At 41.8% G+C, this 11,800-nt stretch overlaps 1 protein-coding gene across 3 annotated transcripts in view; it reads right to left on the minus strand.

Moving 5' to 3' along the window:
* The window catches only part of AGAP1 (ArfGAP with GTPase domain, ankyrin repeat and PH domain 1), a 423,994-nt gene that overhangs the window by 65,041 nt on the left and 347,153 nt on the right, over positions 1-11,800 (minus strand). The gene's annotated exons all lie outside the window — the stretch shown is intronic.

The raw sequence follows: 11,800 nt of genomic DNA on the forward strand, positions 1-11,800 counted from the left end.
CGAGAACCAGCAAGCACTAATCTCCTTTCCATTCCTATGAGTTTGCCTATTCCAGCTATTACACACAGATGGAATCATACAATATGTGGCCTTTTGTGTCTGGCTCCCTTCATTTAGCATACTGGTTCCAAGGCTCATCCACGGTGCAATACATATCAATACTTCATTCCTTTTTGGTGGAATAATATTTTATGGAGAGACCACATTTTGTTTATCCATTCATCCACAGATGGGCACTTGAGTTGTTTCCACTTTTGGGCTATTATGAATAATGTTGCTATAAGTACCCATGTACAGATTTTTGAGTGGGCATGAGTCTTCATTTGCCTTAGGGATAGACCTAGGAGATGACCTGGTAGGGTTACATGGTAACTCTAGCTTTAACTTTTCTAGGAAGTGCTAGACTGTTTTCCAAAGTGGCTGCATCATTTAACATTCCCACTTGCAGTGTCTGAGAGCTCCCATTTATCCACATCCTCACCAACACCTGCCACAGTCATCCTAGAGGGTGTGGAGTGGCAATTTTGAGATGCATTTTCCTAATAAGTAATGATTTTAGGCATTGTTTCATATTGGCCATTTACATATTTCCCTTGGAGAAATAAATATTTAGATTCTTTGCCCATTTTAATTGGATTATTTGCCTTCTATTATTGAGTTGTAAGCATTCTTTACACATTCTGGATACTGAACCTTTATTAGATATATGATTTTAAAAGGTTTTTGACCCATTCTATGCATTGCTTTCCTCATCCTCTCTTTTGTTAGAAACAGGGTCTTGCTCTGTCACCCAGGCTGGAGTTCAATGGCATGATCATAGATCACTGAAGCCTCAAACTCCCAGGTTCAAGCAGTCCTCCTGCCTCAGCTTCCCAAATAGCTGGGACAACAGGTGTGTACCACTATGCCAGGCTAATTTTTACTTTTGTTGAGATGGGGCATTGCTGTTTTGACCAGGCTGGTCTCAAACTCCTGTTCTCAAGGGATCTTCCTGCCTCAGTCTCCCAAGTAGCTGGGATTACAGGTGCAAGCTACCACACCTGGTTGCTTTACTGAGAATGTCCTTTGAAGAACTGAAATATTTAATTTTGGTAAAGTCCAGTTCATCTATTTTTTTCTTTTATTGCTTGTACTTTAGGTATCATATCTAAGAGAATACTGCCTAATCCAAGATCTCAAAGATTTAGTCCTGTTTTCTTCTAAAAATTTTATAGTTGCAGCTTTTACACTCAGGTCTCTGATTAATTTGGAGCTATTTTTTTTAAAAGCAGGATTTATTAAGAGGACAGAAAAGCTCCTACAGTGGGAGGGGACCCGAAGGGGTTGCCTAGAGTTAATTTTTATATATGACATCAGATGGAGATCTAATGTTATTGGTTTTTTTTTTTTTTTTTTTGAGTTGGAGTCTTACTCTCCTGCCCAGACTAGAGTGCAGTGGCATGCTCACAGTCACTGTAACCTTGACCTGCTGAACTCAGGTGATCCTTCCACCTCAGCCTTCCAAGTAGCTGGAACTACAGGCACATGCCACCACACCTGGCTAATTTTTTGATTTATTGTAGAGATGAGGTCTTACCAAGTTGCCGAGGCTGGTCTTGAACCCCAGGACTCAGGCAATCTTCTCGCCTCATCCTACCAAAGTTATGGGATTACAGGCTTGAGCCACCACGCCGGGCCCTAATGTCTCTTTTGCATGTGGATATCCAGTTGTCCCAAGACCATTTTTGAAAATGCTATTTCTTCTCCATTGAGTCGTCTTTGCATCTTTGCTGGAAATCAACTGATCATTGATGTAAGGGTTTATCATTGATGCAAGGGTAATTCTATTTCATTGATCTACATGTCTATTCTAATGCCAGTATCACACAGTCTTAGGTTACTGTAGTAAGTTTTATAATAAGGAAGTATGAATCCTTCAACTTTGTTATTCCTTTTCAAGATGTCTTGCTGAAGTCAGGTGCAGTGACTCATGCCACTGGTGCAGTAGTAACCCTAGCCACTTGGAAGGCTGAGGTGGGTGAACTGCTTGAGGCCAGGAGCTCAAGACCAGCCTGGACAACACAGTGAGAACCTATTTCTATTAACAAAAAAAGTTGGGCACAGTGGCTCACGCCTGTAATCCCAGAACTTTGAGAGGCAAAGGCGAGAGGATTACCTGAGCCCAGGGGTTTGAGACCAGACTGGGAAACTTGGCGAGACTGTGTCTCTATAATAAATCAAAAAATTAGCTGGGTGAGGTGGTGCATGTCTGTAGTTCCAGTTACTTGGAAAGTTGAGATGGAAGGATCGCTTGAGCCCAGCGGGTTGAGGCTGCGGTGGCTGTGAGCATACCACTGCACTCTATCTTGGGTGACAGAGTGAGAATTCAACTCAAAAAAAAAAAACCAAAAAAAAACCCCCAAACCAAGATTGTTTTGCCTATTTAAAGGTCGCTTACATTTCCATATGAATTTTAGAATCAGCTTGGCCATTTTTGCCAAAAGAAAAAAAAAGGCAGCTGAGATTTTCAAAGTGATTTTGTTGAACATCCATTTGGAGAGTACTGCTATCTTAGTAATTAGTGTTCCAGTGCATGGACACAACATCACAATGTCTTTCCATTTATTTAGGTCTTCCTTAATTTCTTTCAATGATGCTTTGTAGTTTTTAGTGTACAGGTTAAATTGATTCCTGAGTACATTGTTCTTTTTGATGCTTTTCTAAATGGAATTGTCCTTAATTTTACTTTGATTATTCATTGTTAGCATATAGAAATACAACTGAGTTTTGTTTGTATATCACTCTTGTACCCTTCAATCTTGCCTGAACTTGTTTATAAGCTCTGTTTCTTGTGAGTTCCTTAGGATTTTCTATGTACAAGATTATGCCATCTATAGCTAGAGATAGCTTAACTTCTTCTTTTCTAATCTGTATGTCTTTGGTTTCTTTTTCTTACTAAATTTCCTGGCTTGAACCTCCAGTACAATGTTGAGTAGAAGTGGTGACGTTCTTGTCTTGTTTCTGATCATAGGGAGAAAGCTTGCCATAATATATGATGTTAGCTGTAAGTTTTTCATAGATATCTTTTGTCAGGTTCAGAGAATTTCCTTTTTACTAGTTTGCTGAGTGTTTGTTATCATGAAAGGGTACTGAATTTTGTCAAATGTATTTTCTGTATCTCTTGAGAAGATTTTTTTCCCCTTTGTTTTATTAATGTGGTGTGTTCCATTCCACTGATTGATTTTTTGTGTGTTGAACCAACCTTGCATTCTTTGCATTCAATGCCATTTCATCACAGAGTATAATCCTCTAGTACTGTGGCCAAAGAGATGCTCTTTGACTGTAACACCTGCTGGGATGGTATACTGGATATTGCAGACCAGACTGGAATCTGGTTTAAACAAAGTAGAAAACTTGGGTCTCGAGAACTGAGAGATGAAATCCAGACACTTGGGCTAAGACAGGGAGGACAGAGGCTGGGTTGTGTTCATGTGTTTTTACTACTTAATGTAGATGAGTGCTTTTCAAGCTTTAATATGCCTACGAATCAACTAGAGAGTTCAAACACATCATAGGATCCTATCCCAGGGATGCTGATTGGGGAGGCTTAGGGTGGGGTTCCAGAACATATCTTTCCATGTGATGCTGATGCTTCAATGAACTACTATACAGACACGAAGCAAAATAAATATGAACCACAACTTCTATATCAACAGGTCCTCCCCAGGTCTCAGGGCGGGCATGGGCCGCTTTCCCTCTCATTGTCAGCACGTGTGACCCAGGCACAAAGCTGATTGTGTTTCTCAGGTAAAAGGAGCCCTGGAAATTTCATAAACATGATTTTTTAAAATCATGAACTCTAGTGATTAAGTGGGCAGAAATAATGACCAGTTTCATTTCACAAATGAGAAATTACTCTGTTTCTTATATCAAAATCACAGAAGATGCTGGCCATGGAACTAGAATATGAAACTCTCTGGCCAGCTCCATATTTCCTCATGCAGATAATAAATATGATTGTGGGGTCTTTGAAACACAGGCTCCACATTTCAACAGGCAGGGTCAGGGCCATTGGCAGGAGGAAGCTCAGGCAGGAGCAGGATGTGGTTATATGACAAGCTAGGGCTTGAATCCTGTACCCCTGTTGGCAGAACCAGATGTTTAGAGTTCTCAGCACTGCCTTCCGCAGAAACTCTTAGGATGAGCAATGACTACAGGGAGTTAAGACGTCAGAGTTATAACTGGGTGACTTAGCAGGTCAGCTTTGCTACATGAATGCGAATGGAACAAAACGATGCTTTATTATTCTTAAGTTACTATGAGTGAGGCTGTTAGATTTTATACATGGAAAGATTACTATTACACATAATAAGTTTACATTGATATATATACATAGACATACAATGTGTAATACAGTAAAAACTGAGTGTGAGCTGGACCAGGGAGAGGGAAGGGATACTGCTAAACACAACAGTTTCTCTAGATGCCACAACAGATGTGGGATTTGACTGTAAGTTGTAAGCAGAAAAAGGTCAGCAGAAGGACCTCAGAGGGGCATCCCAAGTCAGATCCTGGTTCCAGTGGTCTGTCCCACGCTCCTGTGTGATCCTGGAAAATGACTGCAAATGGGGATAATCCATACTCATAGGATGGCTCCAGGCTAAGGAAAAACTCACATGGTACTGTGGACCTCGGGCATGTTTGTGCCTCCTTCCCCTTCATTATGAAGAAGAAGAAGAAGGAGAAAAGGTTCATTAGAAGTGAGAGAGTCTCTGGTGCAAAATAAACAGAACACCACTGAAGACACAGCCCTTTGGAAAATGCTCCACTGTTGGAGGAATCAAAATCGAAGCAGCATGTATTGGCTCCTGTTACTTAATTCAGCCTAAAAAGGTGAAACTACCCATTCTATCCCTTCATATACTCTCACAAATAGAAATGAGCTTGATCGTTGGTCAGGATGCCTAGAAGGCAGTTGATTCTTGCATTCTCATCTACCAGTGATAGTAAAAATGCTTGAAAATCAGAAACTCCTTAATTGCCACTAAGGCTACATTTCAGAGAGCAAATGATAAAGATTTTCAACCCAGGATAGCTCTCTGGTAGCAAAGCTGGCTCCCAGCACATAGTGGTTTCCTAAAGGATCAGATAAATAATGGGTTCAAGTACAGCAGGCAGTACAATAAACAAATAGCACCATTTTGTCCATCTGGTTCAAAGGCAAATGTAAGTACAGTTATCCTTTAAAAAGCAGAACCCATTATATTTAACCTTATGGAGAATCTTCTTAAAATCATCTTTCTTATAATTAGAGCTAGTCTATATGGAGAGCTTAATCTGAAAGTAGCGAAGCTGAGTATGAATTCCCACCAAGCTCCCTGACTGTGGTTTACTGGATGAATTGCTTTATCTGTTGTCAACTGTAATCTATAGGTATTATTTTTAAGGCAGTGTTAATGTACCGCTCATTTGTACATTTTCCTAATTGGCTTAATATTTATAGTAGAATATTTCTGGTGTGGGCCCAGAGCTCTAGTAAACTCAAGCATATTTAGCAATGCGCTAATGAGGACTGTCCTAGTCATGAAGGGTTGCTAAGTAAGTTATGGTTCTCTCTCTGATTCCAAGTTGGCTTGCTAAGAGAAGTTGCTAAAATACCTTACGTAAAATCTGTGGTCACCGAGCAGCTGTTGCATTTGCAGAGTTGAGGATGTATAAACTTTATTGGCAGTAAATGTCACTCCTGCAAGCAGACAGTATGCCTGCAAACCCACAGCTCCTCAGAGGAGCCTGCCACTATTGTGGCTGGAGCAGGACACAGTCCCTGCCTGGATGGGGAACCGGGAGGTGGACCCACTCTGCAGCTAGGGCCAGGGCATGCCCGCTGACAGGCACGCTACAGTGACAGAAATTCACTTTGAGTTGCAATTAGTGGCACTGTCATTTTCGGGGGCTCCTGCCAATTAATTAAGCCTGTCAAACAGAAAAACCACAGTGTTCACATGATAATTTATATTGGAAGAGACGAGCCTCACAGAGCACAGTGGCTTCTTCCACAGACAGAATTCTTGCTCAGAGCACTGAAATAAAGACATGAATATAAATAAAATAAAATCACATAAAAAAGTATGTATGTGTGTACATGGGGGGTGGGAGTGGGGGTTTGCAGGGGGAAGAAGAAAGTTAAACTGTCCTTGTTATAATTGTTAACTCTGATCGCCGGAGTAGAAGACAGGCTGATTAAAACTCCAAACGAGCCCCCAGCTCCCTGAACCCTCTGCGTCCGGGATGATAGAATCAGAGGAGTTTATTCATACCATTAAGCCCCAGAGAACTTAATTGAAAGAAGAGCACAGCCCGGACCTTGACAAGCGGGAGGTCACAGTAATTGCTGCCGGACATATTTAACATTAAGATAATCAGGCCATTAATTACCCTTTGGATCATTAAATCAGCCAGTTGCAAAATGAAATTTCTGCCTCTATTACTCACTTGAGAGACCACAGGGGTGGCCTTTAATTTATCAGTGAGCTTGAGATACAAAGGCTGGGGCTGGGGGAGGGCAGGCGGGGAGGGGGCCGGAGCACTGTGGTGGCGGCGGGGGCAGGGCATCAATCCGCCATGCTCGGTGATCGTGGCAAATTAACTAGGTAAGATAACCTCCGCTTCCAAAGGCAGGAGCTGGGGGTATGTAAATAGATGAGGGCAGACAGGGAGATCAGAGTCTGCACACCACTTAGCAGGATAATAAAGGAAATCATCCTTGATTATCAGTGCTAATTTGGACACTGCCGGTAGCTTGTTATGCGTGTTCTGAGTAGCATTTAATTAATTCAATTGCTTGTTAATGAGGGAAGTGACATGTGGGGAGCAGATGCCACCCAACTGCAGATGGACTCTGGTCATCACAGCAAAGTCTTTTTTACTTCTTTTTTTCCAATTTCTCCCCCTCCTCATTTTTTTTTTAAAGAAAGAAAATAGGAAAAGGTGTCAAGCATAGAGGAACACTCAAAAGAGACAAAACATTGACCCCAGCAGGCCAAGAACTGTTGAAAAATAATAAGATGAGACAATCCTGGGGCTGTGTGGGCAGTCATGTTCCCTGAGGCCACATTTGGAACAGTGCATCTTTATGCCAGAAATTTGAGCCTGAGATTACTATATTGTGATCCTATGATCAAACCTAACAAGACAAAGACACAGCCAAGTGGTACTGCTTTTAATATCTCAGAGTTAGCTGTAGGGATCCAATTATTTTCAGTTTGGATACATTTCCCCTTTATCAATATCTCCATGTGCATAAATAAGATGAAAGTGGAGTTCCGGAATCAAAAAGAGATGGAACTCACATCACTGGGCAGACTTGTTCCATCTGGAAGTGTGCGGCCAGTCTCTCCCACGCAGATTTCTGATGTCGGGCCCCAAATCTTCCTATCGAAGGCGACATCTTTTTATAGGTTAAAGACAAGAAGGGAGTTTAGGCCTGGAGGTGAACTTACACATAATGAACAAAAAAGAAAAAGGAGGCTAAAAAAGGGGAAAGAATGCATACCAAATCAGCAAACTCGGTTCCCTTCCAAGTGGCATCAAAGAGGTAATGGGTGATTTCAGTTGCGCTTAGAGCTTCTCTCAAGAGCTCTTTCTCAGAATAGAAAACACAGTTCTCTACTTCCAGGTTCCTTTGATTTCCTGGCCCAAATCAGCAGGCTCCCAAACCACCAAGTAAACAGGCTACCTGCACTGAAATGCAAATAGCAATGTCCCTGCAGGGCCTGGCAGGCCAAATGCCTTGACACCGAGAGATAAAGATGGGAGATAAAGGAAGGAGACCGGCATAGCCTAGGAGAGTATGGCTTCTGCCAAGAGGAATGCGGCACCAGAGGGCTCTGTTAGGTCCTGGGAGGAAATTATTTTCCCTGCAGTCAATCCTAAAAGCTTCTAAGTGAAACAAGGATAATGATAAAGAAGAACAACGGGCCACAGTGCTGCCGTGTAGCCCTGAAACCCTGCTGTGTGGCGAGGGAGAGCAGATGTGCAGGTAGGTTTATCGAGATGACTTCGCTTGTGCTGCAAATGTCAAAGCCCCAATTTCACTCACGAACACATGAGGAATTCTGAGGCCTCCATGTAACAAGAGTACCTGACACATGTTCCATGATGACCAGTTCCCTCTTTCACTCATCCGTCGTTCAATCATTCATTCACTCAAGAAATATTCACATGCCTATTTTAATATCATTACCACTGAGCTTATTATTCTTTCATTTCAAAGGGTCCCAGGAGCTCAGCAATGTCTTCTGACAGTAACGCCATGTGTCCTAACAATGGAACCCAGAGCTCTGCCCACCTGGTGGCCCTAAGCCTAGCTGCTCGACTCTATACAACACACTATGTCATGTACAACACATAAACACACATGAGGAGCGTCATGAAGTCCTGGTCCTGCATACAAGAGACTGCCCCCTGCTTAAATCCCTCAAATCTAGTTAATTCTGTCTACCATTATCACCTCGACACCACTTCAACTCCCTACTTAAAATCAATATTTTAAGTGTGTGCTTAAATGGTATCAATAGCAATTAGAGAGGGGACTTCTGAATCCACCCCAGATGTAGTTAATTGTTGTAGCATTGATCTCTCTTCTAATGCATTTCTTTTTCCAAATTAAACCCCTATTACAGAGGGGGATGAAGAGTATCCTTTCCCCTCCTGTGACAATAAATTTAATATCGAATGCAATGGGAAAAAAATGGCAGTTGCTACAGAATCCATCCAAAAAGACTTTTTTCCCCCTTCCTGGGAGTAATTAAAAGATGCTTTTCTTGACTAATGATTCCCCTGTTTAGGAATGGGAAGTCAATACTGCTTCAGCGGCCGTCAGCTTCGATTGATCACGATGCTGCTCAAGTTTGAACGGCAGTTCTCAGGGCGGCTGAGAATCACTGGAACCAATTATAAGCCGTCCTAAGCTGGCCTAATCAGGGGTGCAGGGACAACAAGCAGAAGGCCAGCCAGCTGTTCAAAGGCGCCTGTTTTCCTAACTCGCCCGCAGATCTGGGTGACTCCAATGTGTGGTTATTTCTTTGGAGGAAGATCTGCTATATTCTACTCCCCATGCTCCTGAATCTGAGAGAGAGAGAGAGAGAGAGAGAGAGAGAGAGAGAGAGAGAGAGTAGTATATGTGTGTCGGGGGGTGGGTGGGAGGAACAACACATTTCTAATTATATTCCACTGTCAGAATGAATCTTCTGAACAAGATGGAATGGACTAGAGCTCCTCGGGAAAACAGCTGGGCCCTTTTTCAAAGAATTAGACGGAATATATTGCATTTGGCTTTTCCTTGGATAGAGATAAAAATTTATTAAAATATTTCTTTTTGGTATTACCATAGGGCCACATTAAAAGAAGCTTCCAGCTGTTTCTACTAACAATCATAGGTTCTGCAGAGAGACCAAAGTGGGTGGAATGAGGAGGGGGAGGGGTGAGGGTGGCTTAGAAAGGCAAGATCCAGACCAGATAGCCATTCTTGTATCGGGGACAGAATTCTATGTGAAAATTCTAGCCCAGACTTTGAGTTTTTAATTTCTGTTTAAGTAAAGTGCAGTAGGTGGTAATGGTGATTGGTGTTTGAGTTACTTCTATACTACGGGACTGAGTTTTTTTTTGCTTTTGATAGTGTTTCCTTTTTTTTTTGAGGAGGAGTCTCACTCTGTCACCCAGACTGGAGTGGCACACTCATGGCCACAGCAGCCTCAACCTGCTGGGCTCAGGTGATCTTTCCACCTCAGCCTTCTAAGTAGCTGGAACCACAGGCATACACCACCATGCCCGGATAATTTTTTGATTTATTGTAGAGATGGGGTCTCACCAAATTGCCCAGGCTGGTCTCAAATCCCTGGACTCAGGCAATCCTCTTGCCTCCACCTCCCAAAGTGCTGGGATTATAGGTATGAGCCATGGCGCCTGGCTTTGATAGTGTATCTAAGGCTTTCTGTAAGCTCCACCAGGATCATAACCGTCCAACTGGCCTCCTGCCTCTTGTTTCTGTCCCGTTCAATGACCTTGCTGGCTGCTTTTAGTCCTCTTGGGAACATATAGTACACATAAACAGAGCAAACCACTCTCTCTCTGCCCCACCCCCAAAGGCCTTCTTAAGATACCAGCCCTGACTGAGAGGCCCTCCCAGGTTTCTGCTCTGTTTTGGCCTCATCTATCCCCATCCTACTCATTCACAGGGAGGGTCCTGACCCATGGGTGATGCATTCACAGGTTCATCAGTAGGCAACTTCCCCAGAGTCTGGGTCTTCCCACCATGTTGTCATCTCCCACTCTTCAGCATACCTCCCCTCACCCCATGGCCCTGGGAATCACCACCAATTTCAGAGTCCAGTTCAGATGCCATTTCTTCAGTGACGCTTCTCAGAGCATACCAACTGTAAGAATCCCCACACTCCATGAATTCTACCAAGCCCTAGTATCCTCAGCCAGTCCTGAGAATGTTCACCAATCACTGTAGAGTTCTAACCATCATTTATCATTTCTTTTCTATGAGAAACTGCTCAATGAATATCTGCTGAGTTCAATTGAAAACAAAACTCCCTGGGAGAATTACCAAAGGCACAAAAACCCCCCATTCAATTCTCATATATATTTATCTTCATAGACACGAACAGAATTTAGAAACTCAAAAGTTACCTTTGGAAACACATAACCACATCACCATCACCACAGCCTTGGAGGAGAATGATAACTCAGCACCGCTCTTTAGGAAAGTCAAGGTGACCAAAGAAAAGACGGAACTTAATTACAATCACTCCATTTGTGAGAAAGGAAGTCTTTGAAATATGACTCTAAAATATAAAGATGTGATGTATGCAACACTAGATAGAAGACTAAGTTACACACTCAAGAGCTTAATTCAAATATACAAACTGTAACTATAAAATACCTATATACACACAATTTTAACTTATGCATGATGCTGAAATTAACATATTTATCCATTAAAAAATTAACCCACATCTTTGTTTCTAATTATTCTAATTCTAATTTTAATGGATGGAAAAAGAAGCTTTTTAAACTCATATTTAAAATAGTATATGTGTTCCTTTCGCACAAAAACAGTAAGATGCACAGTTAATTTTTTCCCAACTTATTTCAGTGTTTTCTGCATTCACACATTAAGCAAAATCTAATTTCCAATCATTTTTCATTTTCAGACCCAAATTTCCTCAATGTGACTATACTTATGAAAAATAGATATTAAAACATGAAATAGTCTTCTAAGCATGCTCATAGTTGACCCAGCTAACTACTATAGTAGTGTTAAACAAATCAAGAAAAATAATTTTTGAAGCATGCCATTTCTTCTGTTTGTAAGAAAGTCACCTATATTTACATTCTATAGCATAGCTCAGAAATAGCTCCTGTATCAACCCATGCCATTTTAAACAGATAAACCCTCCCTATAGAATACCTAACACGAAGAACAAGATTAATAACATACTAGCTTCATTCTCTTCAGTGAGCCAAAGGTGGCACCACAAATACATTTTTCAGTGTTAATGAATTAAAGTCCACCAACTCTTTTCACATTCTTATTGCTCAGTGGTAGAAACCGACTTCTGTGGCTTTACCAGAGATTACCACTTGAACTTTCATTTTATCTGATCACCAGCAAAACAAACCAGAGAAATCTGAAGAGTGCTAATGATGGGAGACATCTCCTCACCCTTTATCTCTTCACACACCTGAGAGGCGAATGCTGAAAGCAAACCTCAAACCCCTACTTCATATGTAGGAGAAAAAACACACACAGCAT

This window comes from Carlito syrichta, unplaced genomic scaffold (genome assembly GCF_000164805.1).
Source record: "Carlito syrichta isolate Samal-C Ts95f unplaced genomic scaffold, Tarsius_syrichta-2.0.1 Scaffold298871, whole genome shotgun sequence".
NCBI classification, from domain to species: Eukaryota; Metazoa; Chordata; class Mammalia; order Primates; family Tarsiidae; genus Carlito; species Carlito syrichta.